The sequence below is a fragment of the Lynx rufus genome, unplaced genomic scaffold (genome assembly GCF_022079265.1).
Source record: "Lynx rufus isolate CCGP_SWC_20201006 ecotype Redwood Valley unplaced genomic scaffold, mLynRuf1.p SCAF_7, whole genome shotgun sequence".
Taxonomy (NCBI): domain Eukaryota; kingdom Metazoa; phylum Chordata; class Mammalia; order Carnivora; family Felidae; genus Lynx; species Lynx rufus.
In genome coordinates this window covers 136,276,724-136,295,132 of record NW_025814889.1, presented here as the reverse complement: position 1 = coordinate 136,295,132, position 18,409 = coordinate 136,276,724, and the positions used below count along the sequence as shown (strand labels likewise).

General features: G+C 50.2%; 1 protein-coding gene and 1 pseudogene across 1 annotated transcript in view; one reads left to right on the top strand and one right to left on the bottom strand.

Annotated features, from left to right (window-relative positions):
- Window positions 1–18,409, bottom strand: part of MPPED1 (metallophosphoesterase domain containing 1) — a 61,537-nt gene that overhangs the window by 24,742 nt on the left and 18,386 nt on the right. The gene's annotated exons all lie outside the window — the stretch shown is intronic.
- Window positions 9,927–10,027, top strand: LOC124502769 (uncharacterized; annotated as a pseudogene).

The following is an 18,409-nucleotide window of genomic DNA, read 5'->3' as shown; positions in this document are numbered from 1 at the left end:
TCTGTGACTGTTCGAAGGCCACCTGATTCCCAGCACAGCCACGGGGGCCGGGAAGAGGGGAAGCCAGAAGTGTTTTCTGAAAAACTGGCAGAAAACCACAATCTGCTCACACTTCTCACCAGCCACCCCAGAATTCTTCACAAGCTTGAGAAAAGAGTGTTTTCTCCTCTTCGGTGTTTCTCAACTCGGGGAGGCCCCGAGACAATGACAGACCCGGCTCTGTCACTAACCAGCTGTGTGCCTCAGTTTCCTCACCTGTACGGTGGGAAGAAGAATGCCCACCTCGCAAAACTGTTCTGGGATTTCAGAAGGGACGGAACAGAGATCACAACACAGGATACTCACATGATATTCACAGGCAGCTTTCCCGGGGCCAGAGTTTGCAGGCCAGACCTGCCCACAGACACATGTTGTTTGGCGTAACTTTTTTACTTGAATTTGTTGCCAACATAAAACACACACACACACACACACACACACACACACACACACACACACACACCTCGAAAAATTCCCAGTAAAATGCCATTCTTTGTTTTCTAACAGTCGATCAACCGATTTGCACATTTCATGATCCTGGCCCAGTCAGATGCTACGGATCTGTGCCTCCCTTAGGCAGGAAGTAGATGTCAGTTTGCCCCAGTCCCTACGCTCAGCCCACGTCACTCATTGGAAGTCCTGCCCACTCCCGGCAGGCACCTGGCTCCTGGCCCTTGCCGCATCCCTGGAGACTTGCAGGGAACAGGCCTGGCCCTTGTCCCTCAGTGCCACCAGTCAGGCGGGGGACGGGCTCTCCAGGCCCTCTGCCTCCCCACCTACTTTTATCACGGCCCACCCTGCTGGGCCAGCCCAGGGGTGCCGACTATCTGCTTGTGTTGGCCTCACTCCCCTCGTGCCCGGCGGGTCCCAGTAGAAGTCTGGCGAAGGAAGCACCACAGGGTGACAGGGGGCAGAGAACCTCGGTGGCCCTGCTCCAGCTGCCAGCAGGGAGGGAGGAGGTTCGCAGGGGCCTGAGCAGCTGGGGAAAGGCTGGTCCCTCTGATCCCCCGGAACCTTCCGAGACACACTCTGTAGCTACGGCTCTGAGGCCAAGAACCTGCCCAGGTCCCACAGCAGGTGAGCAGGGGAGGTGACACCGGGTGCCGGTCCAGCTGACCCCACGCCTCTGGGTCAGCGGCTCCTGATTCCTTCAAGGCCACCAGGCCGCAGAGTCAGCTGGGGGCCCTCACGGAGCCCCTCCCCACCCTGCAGTCGGGGGACAAGACGTGGACCCAGCCTGCCACCTTCAAGCTCGGATTCTCTACGTTTCCGCCTCACGTCACCCGTCCATCCCACCGTCCCACCTCGGCGTCGCCCCGGCCGGGGGAGCCCGAGCCACACTCACGTATTTATGTCATGTCTCCGACTTGGGGGTGTTCCTTAAGCAAATTAACAAATTACTCCAACTGCACGGTTTCATTTATCTCCGCGGCTCCCGACTACCGGGGATCGGGGAGTGAGCACGAAGCTGTCAGCTCTCCCCTCGTCCTCCCACCTCAGCAGAGGAGGGAACTGAGGCTTCTCCCCTCCCAGGGAAGAGTGGGTGGGAGATGGGGGGGACAAGGCTCCTGTACACAAAGCCAGGTGGGGAAAGGAGCCACGAGAGGCTGCACGATACCCTCAAATCCCGTCCGGGCTCTCCCTTCCTGGCAAAGCGGGCACCGTGCCCCTCTGAGCTGGAGGCCCAGCCACAGACACATCTGTCTGGATGGCCACCTGAACCTGGCAATTCGCCAGCTGTGTATGACGTTCACAGACGCTCAAGTGTAGGTATCCCCATTTTGCATCTGGGAAAAGCCGGGCTCGGCGAGGTTGCCTAAGTTTACACAAATCAATAATAAAGTGACTCGTCACCACAGAGGACGCTGGACACGTGATAGACCCTGTGGCTCGGCCTCATCAAACCTCATCTTGACCTGGCCCCCCAAACTATCGTGCGCACTGCCTTCTCCAGATGGACCTGCTCTCTCGCTAGGGGAGCCAGAACCAAGGCTCTGGAACAGCCTGACCATCCTGGAGGAGTGCGGAGAAGTCCCCTCCTCTGTTCTAGACCTGCTACCTCTGTTGTTACAGCCTGAGGCTGCATTAGCTTTCAGGTGGTCACATCATCCTGCAGCTCTTACAACCTGACCGGATAAAACGCCCAATGACCAATCATGACAGGCTTTCTTGCGTGGCGTCAGCTCCCCCCTCTTTATCTGTGCAGTGAAGGAGGGGGGCGTTTAGGGACTGATTCATTTGCAGGGGCTTTGTGGGTAAAAAGACGTGATGAATACAAAGTCGTCAGCACACAGAGGAAATTAATGCTCTTCCCTTTGTCCCTTCTTGCTGCTGTCCCTCCTGGCAGCAAAGAAGTGGGCTGGCATGCAGGGGGGGGCCTCCCCGGCGCCTGACAAGGTGCCAGAGGTACCTGAACCGCGAGAGGGAGGTGTCCTCCGGGCAGGTATCGGGGCGGCCGTGCTGGCCTGGTGAAGAGAGGGGACAGGTGGGTCCAAGTGCTTTTCCCTACTCACCTCCCCTCATCAGCCCGACAGAAGCAAAGAATCCAGTCAGCCTATCCCAAAAGCCCATCAAGCCACACACTCGCTTCCTTCCCTGGGGCCTGTTGCAACACCACCCCATGCCCTGGTCAGCTGTCCACAAGCTCTGATCCAGCAGGAGTCCTGTTCTAGACCCTGGTGAGACACCGTCGGGGACCCTCTGGGGAACAAGACTGAGTCACGAGGTCAGTCCCAGTCGGGACTAGTCCACACCGCTTAGTGGACAGAGGAGGAGACTGAAGTTCAGAGAGGGGAAGGCGACTGCCTGAGGTCACACAGCGAGACAGCTGACGGCCAGGGTTTGCACCTCGAGGCTGCCAACCAGCAGCCAAACCAGCCTCTGGGGCCACGTGCCCGAAAAGCTGTGGACTTTGAGAGAAGCGGAGCGTGGCCTCGAGGGGCAGGTTAGATCGGGGGCCAACCCGATCTCTGAGAAGCCCCAAGTCCTCCTGGAAACCAGCCCTATTTCCCCCGCCTCCAGGACTGTGGGACACTGTCATACCTTCATATGCTGCACAACAACGTTCGACCATCTTCCCCAAATGCTTCCTTTCCTCCGGGCAGATGATTTAAGACCCTGGCATTTGCTAGTCATGGGGGTAAAAAGACCATTAGGTACGAATCAGCTGAGCACCGGTGGACGACCGTCCTGGTTTAACTTTCCATTTGCCGTATATACCCAAATAGAAACGCATCCACGTACAGAAGCCACACGGAGCAAGCGTGCGCGGCGTTTGGGGCTCGCGGAGGGACACCCATCAAAACCGCCGCTTCTTGCGCTTCCAAGCTTACGCTCCTTCCGAAAGGTTACGATTCTTTATCGCTAACACTTACCCATCCCGTTGAACAGAAAGTGTTGCCTCCAAACTGCGTCATCTGTTAAATTCAACAAGATATGTGCACGCTTCTCTGTAATCTATGCCATTCCCGGAGTGGCGCATTGAGCCCGGCGGAGTTTTAGTGCGCTCTAAATGCGGCAACAATCAGGAAAATGCCCACTTACGGCTTTTCCCGCCCATTCCCATCTCACGGAACACAGCAGAGGGGGATGGAATAAAGAGACGGCGTAACGATCTCTGATTGCATTTTGTCAGTTCTGTGTTTAAACACTTGCCAACGTCTGGGAGACTCGCGTTAGCAGGCTTCTCGGTATGGCGCCCGGTCTAGAACAACACCGGGTTGGGGCAGGCTCCCCAACTCAGCTTTGAGCCCCCCCCGTGGGTCTCGACACAGCTCGGGCGCGTTAATGCCGGTGATGGAATCACACAGCCAAGCACACACGGAGGACGCGGGCTGGCAATTCGAGGAGACGGGGAATTCTCCAGAACTGACTGGAGAGGTCTGCAGACGCGTGCCTGGGCCAGTGGCCAGAGCCGAGGCACAGGAACACACGCACATGGGCTGTGCCTGCAAAATTTGTTTCTTGCTGCCCTGCTGTGAGCATTTTCCGGTGCTAGGCAGTGTAATAGGCAATTTACATTCAGTGCTTCTAGACGCTCCTACCTCCCCAGGTGAGAGGCAGTAAAGCATAGTGGTTAGGGCTGCACGCCGCAGAGCCAAAAACGCCTGAATCCCTTTTCCACCTACTGGCTGTCTGGCCTGGGGTGAAAACTCTTACTTCTTGGAGTCTCAGTATCCTCATCTATAAGAAGAATGCTTAGGATTCTTGCAACAATCACCGTAGGAAGACGTGTAAAGGTTTGTTTTAATCAGGTATAGTAAGACACGCACACATGGAAATGACTGTCGTGAGTAAGGAAGTCTATACTCGCAGATCCCCAGACACAGGTGGCGTTCAGGGCCACACCCGGCCACACGGGGAAGCCAGGGCCGGTCAGGAGGCAGAGGAAGTAAAAAAGAAACCTGGACTGGAGCCTTTGTTATGGTTTCCGAGGGAAAAGACAGGGGAAGCAGGGGAAGCAAGTTTAGGATTGGCTAGTTTGAAAGATTCTGGCAGGCCCTGGGGGACAGGGGCTGCCCCTAGGGTGACTGGGTCAGGGGAGAGGGGGCTGAGAGCATGAGGGCCTATAAAGGAGGCAGTGGGGGGTGGGCAGGGGCTCTGGGTTGGTTGGTTTGTATATGAAAGGCATGCTCAGGGGTGCCTGGGGGGCTCAGTCGATTAAGCGTCCAGTTTCAGCTCAGGTCATGATCTCACGGTTTGTGGGTTTGAGCCCCACGTCGGGCTCTGTGCTGACAGCTCAGAGCCTGGAGCCTACTTCACATTCTGGGTCTCCCTCTCTCTCTACCCCTCCCCTACTCATGCTCCCTCTGTCTCTCTCTCTCAAAAATGAATAAACATTAAAAGAAAATTTTTTAAAAAAGGAAAAAGAAAGGCACGCTCAAAAGTGGGTCCTTCACTATCTCTAGAATCACTTACCTCTGGGAGGACCCTCCCTCCGGGCTCAGCAAGGCCCCAAGATGTCAAAGCATCAGAATACAGAAGATTACAGGCACGTGAATACAAGCCAGAAAACAGCACGACCACTGCCTTCCAGGGCTGTGAGGAGGAGCAAACACTGTGGTCTACGACGCGGTCCAGAAATGTTCGCCGGGAAGGTCAAGATGAAAAAAGGAGGCTAGGGAGGTCAGGTCACCTGCCTGGGGTCACGCTGGCAGGCCGGCCTGCCCAGAGCTGGGTGTGGAGACACCCAGGGCGGGAAGGACGCGTCCCAGGACCGCAGGCGCCGCGCGGACCCTCAGGCGGACCCCAGCCTGCCCGGCCCGCGTGGTCCAGCGTTTGCGAGGGTTCTGGATCCACAACTCAGCACTGGCCCCCATATTTAAAAGGCAAATGCAATTTTTCCTCTGTTCCATCCTAACAGCCAAAATGCTTAACTTCCAAACATTTGTTTTTCCTGGGAGATGTTTTAAAAACGGGAATATTCAGTCCTAAGCCTCTTTAAGTGCTTGTTGGTTACTGCAGAGCACAGGTGACTTGAGACTGCAAAGGACAACCGAAGAGTTTCTTGTTTTTCCTCCCCAGAACGAGAGCGAATGCAGCCAGAAAGGTCTCACAGGAACCTCCCCGGAAGTCCCACCCAGGAAGAACGCACTTGCACAAAGGTGTTCAGCAAACGCCCGGGCCTCAGCCGGGGACCAAGCTGGTAAGGCCTGGCGCTTGAGGCTATGGCGCCCCCTCCAGGCCAGGCCCTGTCAGTGCTCTGACCTCACCTTGTACAACACCCCCAGCCCTGCCCTGCCCTGCCCTGCCCGAGCGCCCCTGGGCTGCCGAAGGCCTCCGGACATTTGCTCCTGCTGTCCCATCCACCCAGGACCCCCTCCTCGCCCTTCCTTCTGAGGCCACTCCAATCCCGCTCACCCTACACAGTCAGCCCAAGTGCCGCTTCCTCCAAGAGGCCTGCCAGGAACACCCTCTTGCTCCCAACCAGGGCAGGGGGATGGGGGGTTCCCCAACGCCCAGGGCTCCCAGCCCTGTTCAGCCGGTGCTCTCGTATCCCCCACCAGCCTGGGCACCCTGCCGGGGACCTGCCCGGCACGGGACTAGTACAGGCAGGTAGGTCGTCACACACATTCACTGAACCCACAAGGTGTCATCATCCACGTAGGGCAGATGATGAGGCTCAGTGGGGTCAATGGCTCACCTAAGGCCTCCCAACCAATCCTCTAAGGATGTTCTAGAAGGCTAAGCTAATTACCATGAATGGGACTAACGGTCGTTAAGGCGCAGACCAGCCTATCACGTGGCGGCCTCCACAAGTCGTGGTGTTCACTCAACAGACGTCAGGAGTCCGTGGGCACCAAGGCCCAGGGCGGGGCCGTGGGAAGGGCCCCGGACTGGAGGCCAGGAGGCCTAGGTTCGGCCTCAGCTCTGCCTCAACCTCACCAGACCCGGGCTGAGGCCTGAGACCCCTTCTCTTCCATGACGAGGTGACGTGCAGGTCTTGAACCCTGCGAGCCCTTTCAGCTGAGACCTGCCAGGCGGGTGCGGGAGCGAGGCTGGGGTGGGAGCTCCCCAGGGGGGTGTCACAGGGTAAGACGGCAGGACCAAACGGGCACTTGCACAGCACGGGCATTTGCAAGGCCCACGTTCCTCTCCTTGCTGCTGACATCCCATGAAATCAACGGTAAAGGAATCAAAAAAGGCACGACCCTCCAAAGGTTTGGGAGTTGGAGGGACAGACGAGTGGACTGGCCTGGCTGAGCAGACAAAACTGAAACCAAAGTCTTGGGAGGGCGTTGGGGAGAGGCAGGGAGGGGAGGGGAGGGGAGGGGAGGGGACCCCAGGAAGCAGACCCGGCTGTGGCCAGAGTCCCAGGCAGCGCTGGGATGCAGACCCAGGTGTGTGGTCTGACCTAGCACCCGTGGGAGCAGGTGGGGCTGGAGCTCTCTCTTAACACACGCATTCAGCCCACCCGCCCCTCCCTCCCTCCCAATCTCCACAGAAGGAGGGAGTTTAGGCTCAAGGGAAAACAAACAGCTCAGAAGAATCTCATTTAGGGACCATCAGGCCCCAGGGAAGATGGACAGCAAGGTAGGGGCTGAACCAGAGGAAGACGCACTGAAAGCATAGACGTGGGGACTTTGGAGAGCCCAGGCCCCTTCCCCACTCAGCTCTCAAATTCCAGGAGCCAGGCTTGCAAAGAGGGCCCCTCTCTGGGGAAAAAGACAGGGCATAGGGGGTTCCCCCAAAGAGCTGGCCGGGTCCCCGTCACGGCAAGCCACTGCCCTGCACGCACAGCTCTCAGACGCATAAACACACAGGACCGCCAGACCTCGGAGGAAAACCTTCAGGCTGAACACAGCTAGAGACCAAAACGACCGGAGAAAAGGAAATTGGGGAAAATGGGGCTGGCACAGGAGAAATGACTTAGTATATAATTAACGCCCTTGGTGAGATAATAGAAGATAGGGCACCCGTGAAGTTCTACCAGGGTGTCCTTCACAAAAGAAAGAAAATCTTAGCAGAGTTTCTCAAATTTGGGCACAGAGCGGGAAGATAAATTTGAGAAACTCTCCCAGAGACAGAAACAGAAAGACAGGGACCTGAGTACCAGGCGAGAAAAGATACAAAAATCAGTTGTATGAGTTGTAGAGGGAGACATCAGAGATAAAAGAGAAGAGGGAGATTTAAAAAAATATAATAATATGAGAAAATGTCCCAGATTAAAGGACAAAGTTTGTTCCATTAAAAAGGCTGCACAAGGGGCGCCTGGGGGGCTCAGTCGGTTAAGCGTCCGACTCTGGCTCAGGCCAAGATCTCACGGTTCATGGGTTCAAGCCCTGCAGCGGGCTCTGTGCTGACAGCTCGGAGCCTGGAGCCTGCTTCAGCTTCTGTGTCTCCCTCTGGCTCAAAATTTAAAAAAATAAATAATTTTTTTTTTTTTTTAATTTTTTTTTTTTCAACGTTTATTTATTTTTGCGACAGAGAGAGACAGAGCATGAACGGGGGAGGGGCAGAGAGAGAGGGAGACACAGAATCGGAAACAGGATCCAGGCTCTGAGCCATCAGCCCAGAGCCCGACGCGGGGCTCGAACTCACGGACCGCGAGATCGTGACCTGGCTGAAGTCGGACGCTTAACCGACTGCGCCACCCAGGCGCCCCTAAATAATTTTTTTTTTAATTAATGTTTTGTTTTGTTTTTTTTTTTTGAGAGAGAGAAAGAGACAGAGCATAAGCAGGGGAGGGGCAGAGAGAGAGGGAGACACGGAATCCAAAGCAGGCTCCAGGCTCCGAGCTGTCAGCACAGAGCCCGACGCGGGGCTCGAACTCACGGACCGTGAGATCATGACCTGAGCCGAAGCCGGGCGCTCAACCGACTGAGCCACCCAGGTGCCCCCAAAATTCTTTTAAGTTTAAAAGGCTGCCTGAGTACCCAGAAAACATAAATGAGAAAATACCCACACCCAAGGCACACCACCCAGAAACAAGACAGCTCGGATCCTAAGGATGGGGTATCCCAACAAGAATGGGGTACAGGAAGCTACAAGAAAGTTTTTGGAGTCATGCTTTTCAAATTCTGAGGGGAAATGGTGTGCTGCCTGTAATCCTACAGCTGGGCCAACTATCAGTTAAGACCGAGGCCGGAATAAGCACTTTTTCTGACATGCAGCTTTGCCAAATTTTATGTCTGCCGCACTCCTTCTCGGAAGAGCCACCAGAGGATGCGGTCCCCCAACAGGAGGGAGTAAAGCAAGAAAAGGGAAGCCACGGGATGCTGTAGGTAGGGGCTCCAGGACAGAAGAAAGGCGGAGGGAGACTTCAGGATGATGGAAGTGTGCAGGCCCAACTGTCCAGGCCGGGGCAGCCGTCAGAGGCTCAAGGGAAAAAGAGCCTGAAAATGGCTTAGCGTGGCCCGCTCCTCAGCTGAGGGGCATTTAAAACTCGGCAGGACACGGGGATGACCCACGATGGGTACACAGGAAAACAAGCAAGAAAACAAAACAATTAACTACTTTAGGAAAAACAGTAAGTTGCACAACAAATAGTGAACCTAAAACTGCCTTAAAACGCTATTAAAAGGACAGGAGAAGAGGGGCGCCTCGGTGGCTCAGTTAAGTGACCGACTCTTGATTTCAGCTCAAGTCGTGATCTCACAGCTCATGAATTCAAGCTCCACATCCAGCCCTGTGCTGATGGCGCAGAGCCTGCTTGGGATTCTCTCTCTCCCTCTCTCTCTCTGCTCTTCCCCCACTCACATGCTCTCTCTCTCTCTCTCTCTCTCAAAATAAGTAAATAAACTTAAAAAAGGACAGAAGAGATGTGTGTATACGAGTGGAGAGGCTAAGTCTAAATCGCCATTTTTTAATTTTAAGAAATTAAAAAGTAACATCAAAAATGGAAAAAGGAGGGGCGCCTGGGTGGCTCAGTGGTTAAGCGTCCGACTTCAGCTCAGGTCATGATCTCGAAGTTTGTGAGTTCGAGCCCCGTGTTGGGCTCTGGGCTGACAGCTCGGAGCCTGGAGCCTGCTTCAGATTCTGTGTCTCCCTCTCTCTCTGCCCCTCCCCCACTCACACTCCGTCTCTGTCTCTCTCAAAAATAAATAAGCATAAATATATATATATATATAAATTAAAAAATAAAAAATAGCAATAAAAGTTGTTACTTAGAGGCACCTGGCAATAAAAGCCACCAGATCTAAATGGGAAATGGAAATCGAGACTGCTGGTAAGCCTCACGGCACACTGTGACTAAGTGTGTGTGCGTATTGCCTTAACACAAATACGACTTTAATTAAATAAGAAGGCAACAGGAGGCCGGGCACCCCTTGACCACTTCCTAGTTCTCCCCAGGGGCAGCCTGGCCTCTCAGTTGCTCTGCCTGTTGTTCCAAACCTAGAACCAAATCAAACCAAAACATAGTTAAGACCAACTAAAAGACAAAACAGGTGCTCGCTTCGGCAGCACGTACACTAAAACTGGAACGACACGGGGAAGATTAGCGCGGCCCCCGGGCAAGGATGACACACAAAGTCGTGAAGCCATTGTTGCGCTCTATGCTAACTAACGTGGACGTAAACGAAAAAAATAAAAAAACAAAAAGACATTAAAAAAAAAAAAAAACAAGACAAAACAGGCAGAAAATCTTAACTGGTTGATTCCTCTGATATTCTGAGCATCTAAGTGCTGGGATGACTCTGGCAGCAGGTTCCACAGCAGGTGATCTGGCCAAGCAGCTCCTTACCCCCCCCCCCCCCGCAGGTCAGGCAGCCATTAATGACGTCACAGCTGTCACCTGCTGAGAGCCCGAGACAAGCCCCCTCATCCCTGTTTGTCACTCACAATAACAGCCTCACAAAATGGGCACCATGTTTGACAGATATAGAAACTGGGGCTCAGTGCGGTTACAAAACTACACAATTGATAAGCAGAGAAGTGAACGTCCCCCTCTCTGTCACAATCAACACGTATTACACGTGCCAGAGTTTTTTAAATCAGATATTCCTCCAAAAAAAGACTATTGCCATATATTTAAGTCCTCACAAGGTCGCTCCTGTTATGAGGAGCTCTGAATGACTTTATTTCAAATAGCACAATGCTTTGGAGAAGATCTTGTGGACACTGTAAACAGCCTTTGAGGACAATTTTAAAAGCAGTATAGACGTTAGAACAAATTAAATGAACGCAGCAAAAACGCAGGATACAAAAACCAGGTGCAAAAACTCAGTTGTCTTTCTATCCACTAACAATCAATCCAAAAATAATCCCATTTGCAATAGCATCCAAAAGAACAAAACACTTAGGAATTAGCTTAACCAGAGGAAAAAGATTTGTATGTTGAAAACTACAAAGCATTTGGTGAAAGAGACTTAAGAAGTCGCCAAGAGATAAAAAGGCATCCCATGTTCATGAATTGGAAAGCTTCATATTGTTAAGATATCAATACTACCCAAAGCAATCTACAGACTCAATGCAATCCCTACCAAAATCCCAATGACGTTTCTTGCAGAAGTAGAAAACCCATCCTAAAATTCATATGGAATCTCAAGGGACCCTGAATAGCCAAAATAATCTTGAAAAAGAAAAACAAAGTTGGAAGTCAAACATTTCCTGATTTCATAACTGACTAAAAAGCTACAGTAATTAAACAGTATGGTACCAACATAAATACAGACATCTATCAATGGAATAGAATAGACAGCCCAGAAATAAATCTTCACATATATGGTCAAATGATTTTCAACAAACGTGCCAAGACCACTCAATCGGGGGAAACAACAGTCTTCCCAACATGTGGTTCTGGGAAAACTGGCTATCTGCATGCAAAAGAACAAAGGTGGACTCTTACCTTACACTACATACAAAAATTAACTCAAAATGCAACAAAAACCTAAAAGAGCTAAAATTACAAAATCCTCAAAAGAAAACAGGGCAATGCTTCATGACATTAGATTTGCCAATTGATTTCTTGAATACAACACCAAAGGTACAGACAACAAGAAAAAAAATAACTTCTAAATTAAAAACTTCTGTATATCACAGGACACCATCAACAGAGTGAAAAGGCAGCCCACAAAATGGGGGGGGGGAGAATATTTGCAAATAATATTTCTAAATTTTTTTAATGTTTATTTATTTTTGAGAGAGAGAGAAAGAGAGAGAGGAGGGGCAAAGAGGGAGAGGGAGCAGGCTCCAGGCTCTGAACTGTCAGCGCAGAGCCCAACGTGGGGCTTGAACTCACAAGCTGTGAGAACATGACCTGAGCCAAAGTCGGATGCTTCACCAACTGAGCCACCCAGGCCCCCCACAAATTATACTTCTGATAAGGGGTTGATATCTAGAACATATAAAGAACTCTGGAACTCAACAACAAGAAAAACGTAGGCAAAGGACTTGAAAAAAACACTTCTCCAAGGAAGACATACAAATGGCCAATGAGCACATCTGTTAGGATGGCTATTACAAAACACACACACACACACACCAGAAAACAACAGGTATGGGTGAAGATGTGGAGAAATGGGAACCATTGGGCACTGTTGGCGGGAATATAAAATGGAGCAGCCACTATGGAAAACAGGATGGCGATTCCCTGAAAAATTAAAGATCACAGAACTAGCATACGGTTCAGCAATTCCACTTCTGGGCATATGCCCCAAAGAACTGAAATCAGGGTCTCAGAGAGATATTTGCTTATCCACGTTCGTAACAGCATTATTCACAGTAGCCAAAATGTGGATACAACTCAAGTGTCCATTGATAGATGAACAGATAAATACAATATGGTATATCCACACCATGGAATACTGTTCAGCCTTAAAAAGGAAGGATGTTCATTCCGACACACGCGTGAACCTTGAAGACATGTTCAGTGAAATAAGGTGGTCACCAAAGGGCAAACACTGTGTGATTCTACTTATATGAGGTACCTGGACTAATCGAATTCATAGAGACAGAAAGTAGAATCGTAGCTGCCTGAGGCTGGGGGAGGGAAGGGAATATGGGGATTTATCGTCTAATAGGTATGGAGTTTCAATTTTACAAAATGAGAAAGTTCTGGAAACAGATGGTGGTCATGGTTGCACAGCAGTGTGAATGTCCTTAATGCCACTGAACTGTACACGTTCTTTAAAAAATGTTAAAATGATAAGTATTATGTATATTTTACCACAATTTTTTTTTAATCTCAGAAGAAAAACACCAAGGACCCTGAATCCCAAACAACTAGAATTATGAGCAGGTAGAACCATAGGTTCTTGGGAACTCAGAATGCTAGAAATGGGGTTTTCAGAACTTTAGAACCCAATCATTCTAATCTTAGATACAAACAATTTTAGAATTTCAGAGGTCATCATGGTTTAGAGGTGAAAAGGCTAAGTGGTCATCCAGAACCTTGGCCCCCTCATCATCACCCCCTCTACCCCCCGCATCAAAAAGTCCTAGCTGAGAAGTTTTGGTACAAGAAGCCCCCGCCTTACCTGCGTAACCATTCCCAACACAGATTTCACCTAGGGTTTGACAGCCTGGATTAAAGGCATGGCTACCGGGTCAGATACCTGGTCCTTTCCAAAAGGTTCCACAGGTGCCTTCTGGCTATAAACAACCCTTTTAAAGAGGGGAAAATATGGCCCAAAGCAATGTTCTTTGCTGTAGCCACTGAAATAGGTATTCGAAAATGACGAAGGCTAAAGGTTCCTATTTTTAAAGTATTTCTTCATAAAACCAAGCATTTTGAAGCTAAAAAGACATTTTGGTTGTTAAGATGCACTAAAGTAGAATCAGCCTGCCACCTCTGTTTATTCATTCTTGGATTCCACAATCCTTCTCCTTGGCCCTAATAAGTGCTGAGGACTGGGAACAGAGACGTCCCAACACAGCCCCTTCTCCTGCCCTCCAGTGTGGGAAAGATACAGGCAAATAATTTGGGATCTGTAGTAGGGGTGATACCAAGTCATAGGGGACGATACAGCACTAAGTTTTCCTTTCCCTGACTAGGAGCAAGGGAGGGGCTCTGAAACGGTGGGTGAGAGAGATAATCCTAGAAATAGGTATCACAGATGAATAGAGTAGAATGAATAGGTTCCCAGGGTAGAGGGGCATCCTAGGAAGAGCCCCTCACACAAGCAAATGCTTGGAGGTGAGAAAATCCACCTGCTAGGTGGTTGTCAATTGCTCAGAAGCCCAGGGCGGGCAAAGTGGGTGGAAGCAGGCCTGGGAGGGACAATTGGGATCACAACCACAGTGGGCCTCCCCTACGAGGCAAAAGTCTGGACTTTACCCAGAACACAGCAAGGAATCAGTGAGGAGTGCTAAGCAGGAAGGGGACAGAGCTGGATCAATGAACACAAACTATTCTTTAGAACACCAATCTGACAAACGTTAGTCTGGAAAGTGACTATTTGGAGAGGTTGGGACATTACCAAAGAAAGCCCCGTTTTGTCAGCTCGATGCTTCCCCTTCAGTGTCGTGGCTGTCAAACGAGCCCAGAATTAGCTCCAGACGGCCTTCGGTGAGTCTCAGATCTTCATTTGCATCGTGCACACTCAGAAAGGTGTGAAATTCGTCTTCTTCTTAAGAGAAATCAAAAAAACAAACCTATACGCTTAAAACAAATCTGCTTTCCTTTTAAAAAAATTTCAAAGAACTAAATCCTAACTCTTAAACATCCGATTGTAAAAAAAAAAAAAAAAAAAAAAGGCGGCATCCTTGGAGATATTAATAATAACAATTAAGGCTGCCATCAGCTTAGTATCTACTTTGTGCCAGGCACTTTAGATGCATTCATAAAATAGCTACAACAAAAATAGGAGCTGAGGAGCACTTGGGTGGCTCAGTCGGTTGAGTGTCTGACTCTTGATTTCGGCTCAGATCATGATCCCAGGGTCATCGGATTGAGCCCTATGTGGGACTCCGTGCTGAGCGTGCAGCTGCTTGAGATTCTCTCCCCTCTCCTCTCTCTCTCAAAGTAAAAAAAAAGTAGCTGAATATATGATGTGATTATCCTGTGCCAGGTCCCATGTTGAGCCCAGATCACCCCCTGCCTTACTGAGCTCTGTCAATATTAGATCCCTCTTACACAGGAACAAACTGAGGCTCAGAGAGAAGATGTAACATGCCCATGGGAAGAGTGGAGCCAGGATCCAAACCCATGGGATCTCTCCGGACCCACATGCTTAACTAAGCAGGATCCCAACGGCAATGCCTTACTCAATCCTCACAATAGCTCTACAAAGAAAGGGCATCATCCTATCTGGTACCTCACTTTGGGATGAATACCTGAGGCAGAAGAGTAATAACTACGTCAAGGTTGCCCAGCAGGCATGTGGCTGGCCAGGGCCAGGGAGGGGATCCGCCCGCTCCAAAGGCAGCATCCTTCCCACCGGCTCCTTTCTCGTGGTAGGAATTTGATTTAATTTATAAATAGTAAATATGAAGTGCCAACTGGGGGTGCTGTCTGTGGTGCTGAAGTGCAGGCATGCATGAGACCAACAAGATCCCCGCCTTTGAGTAGTGGGCCCCATGCGATGTTGGCAACAAAGGAATAAACAAGTTAAGTACCAGGTCAGGTGGGGACACTTGATACGAAAAAAATAAAGCCAGGCGGGCGAGCTGGACAGAAAGCATCGGGGTGGGGAAGCTGACCAATCCAGGGAAGGTCTGAGAAGGTGACCTCTGAAAGCCAGGACTTGGGGCGACCTCCAGGAAACCACATCCCTGCACTGGGTCTCTGTCTCCTCATCTGCAAAGTGGGGACAACATTACAAAAAACGTGGGCTTTTTGTCGCAGGGGAGAAGTGAGCAAACAACATGAGAACACCTTTAGACTGTAGAGTGTTTTTGAACTATAAAGTGCCATCCAGAGGAAGGCATTATTGGTAAGCCCCCATGAGACTTGGAAATGAGTCTTTGTAGCAAAATGTGTTTTTCCGAATATGACATGTAGGGTGTCGGACCAATTCTCACATCCTGTCAGCAACTTAAACATGACTTTATTTGGCTGGCCCCGATGCTATAAAGTGTTACTCATGACCACGAATATCAAAACAGTCTTGAAAAGGAGTGATTTGCTAATTGAAAAGGCCAGGGTTTTCTGGATACACAGGAGAAGTTCCCATATTTAAAAAAAAAAAAAAAAAGGTCACCTTAGGTATTAAAAAATACTACAAATTTAAGGAAGAGAACAGACCTTGAGTGAGAATCCTGATTCCACTTTTATTTGCCGTTAAGATCTTGGGCAAGCTCTTCACTTCCCTGAGCTCAGTTTCTCCATCTGTAGAGACACTAACACCTCAAGGGGCTGTCTAGCTGTGTTGTCCCATACGATGGTGATTAACCCCCCCATAGCTATTTAAGTTCGAATGAATCACAATGAAATAAAACACAACAGTCAGCTTCTCGGTCGCACTAGCCACATTTCTAGTGCTCAATACCCACATGAGGCCAAATGGCTACCATACTGGACCGCACTGGTCTAGGGCCTGACTACTCACCGCCTGGGAGCTTGTAAGAAATGTGGAATCTCCAGCCCATCCACATCTGCCAAGTTGGGACCCACATTTTACCCAGACTTGCCCTCCAGGAGCTTCTCACGCACCTGAAGTCTGAGAAGGGCTAGCTGTCAGGATTCTGAGAGACCCGGCAGGGAGACGCCCCATGAGAAGGGGCAGCTCTGTGATAACGACAGCAGTGGGGGCAGGGCAGTTTCCACGCCCTCTCTGAGTGGTGATCACAGTCTCCAAACGAAACCAGACACAGAGCTTCCGGCAAAGTCTACGCTGAGCCCAGGTGCGGGAGGCATGCGGGGGAAGGTGCGGACAGAGAAATGGTGGGATCTTCCAGACATTTCAGAGGTTTGTGTGCACACGGGGACAGAATATTTCATTTCTGTGCTAGCCAGGATGTTCGAGCGGTGGACTATTCCTGTTTTGGAATGAAGTCCAGCATGAAAATGACATTTTAAAAAACCCACAGGCTTATTTCACATCCAAACACATCGCTCCAAGCTGGTAGAAAAAAAGAAAAGAAGCATACCAGCAAGAAAATCTTGCCTCCTCAGCTTTTGAATGACCGCGCCGGTATTTCTCTACTAACCAACAATTCCCTCCAACGGTTCTGCAGCCTCGAACGGGCACTAAGGAGTGAAGATGCCCCGTGGGGTGAAGCGAAGGGTCATGGAGGGAAACCCAGCAAAGCCTCTGAGCCTGCGTGGTTATTAACACATCATCCTTCCTCCACACTTCCTCCAGTCTGGGAGGATCCATTGTACAGATGGGGACCTGAGACCCAGGTAAGTCCGTTGCCCATGGTCCCATACCTAGCAGGCAGGTGAGCTGTGAATTAAACCTCCATGGGTCTAACTTGATCACAGGTTACCACGTCAGGCATCATGTCATGGTGCTTTCTCATTTACGTGTCTCTCCAGTAGAAATCTTGTTTGTTTTGCCACCCACTGTACCCTCAGCGTCTAGCACAGAGTCTAGGACAACACAAGTGCCCAATACGTGTTTCTTGAGGGAGTGAATGACTGCAAACCAATGGCAAGTCAGGGCTCCAGCCTCAGACCCTTGGTTAGCCTGCCCCTTCGAGCTGGAAGGCCTGAACCCACCCTTCACCTGACCAAACGTCGCTCAGATGCCAAGGTCTCCCTCAACTCCCACTTCCTACGTGAAGCCTCCTGGCCTTCCTACTTGGTTCGCGTCCCCTATCCAGCCTCCGCTTCTCCCACTCACTCACTCACTCCCTCGGGCCCTCCGTGGCAATCCAGCCATGCCTGCCCAGTGGCCCTCAAAGGTGCCACCAGCACTGCTGACTCGAAGCTGCTGCCCCTGCCCAGAATGCTCTCCCTAACTGGCTCCGCCCGTTCGGCACTTTGCTCAAATGTCACTTCATCGGGTCCTGCCCTGACCCCTTATCCTGACTCTCCAACACACCACAGCTCTCTTTACCCATGGCCTGTCTTCTGTTTGTTCACTGCAGCATCCCCAGTGCCCAGGATCATGCCCAGCACATAACAAGTGCTCAGCAAACATACGTTGAGTAAACAATCAACTGTAAACTGGAAAAGATTATTATTAATAATCATGATGGCGAATACTTCAGGGCAGGCTTATAAACAAATTAGAAGTGAGACACCAGACAACAAAGATACATAAGGTGGCAGCAAGAGGGGACGGGGTGGGTGCGTTCCAGGGACCTTCAGGGAAGAATGCAGACATCGATTAATTTTAGATTGAGTTAAGTCAGATATGCATATTAAAAATTTATGAGCAGCCACTAAACAAATTGAAAAAGAATGTAGAATTTCCAAACCAGTAGAGGGGAAAAAAGCAAACTTCAATCAATCCCAAGCAGGGGCTGGGGCACACAATGAATGGCAGAAACGGACAGGTTTAATATATAGGAAACACCAAACAAATATTCACTGGTATTATTCAAATACAAAAATCTTTACCAAGATCCTCCTACATAGAAATGACAGGGACACAAGTCTGGCCTTCAAGACACTCACAGCTGAGTGAGACGGATGCCCGACATGACACAGGGTGTGGCTCAGTCAGAGTGGCTTGAAGATTTCCTCCTTCCAATTATCAAAGCCACTTACCAAATGCATCACCCTTTTCACTTTGGCCCTCAGGAAGCTCAGGCTCCTACTTCCAGCTCACAGGGTCCATCCAGCCCTGAGTGTTGATATTCTAGGCTCTCCTTTTGAACTACTCTAATTTCTTTCTTTTTTTAAATCTTGGCTTTTAATTTATCAGTGACGTGTTACCATTTTACTATCCTTACTGCTTCTATAAATCATCTCAAATCTTTCGGCACAAACTGGGATATAAATAAGCAGGCATAAAATCCCCCAGAATAACAAAAGGAAACAAAGGAAGAAATCTCAGAGACCCCAGGCCTTTCAGAGATGTGCTTCTATACCTTGTTT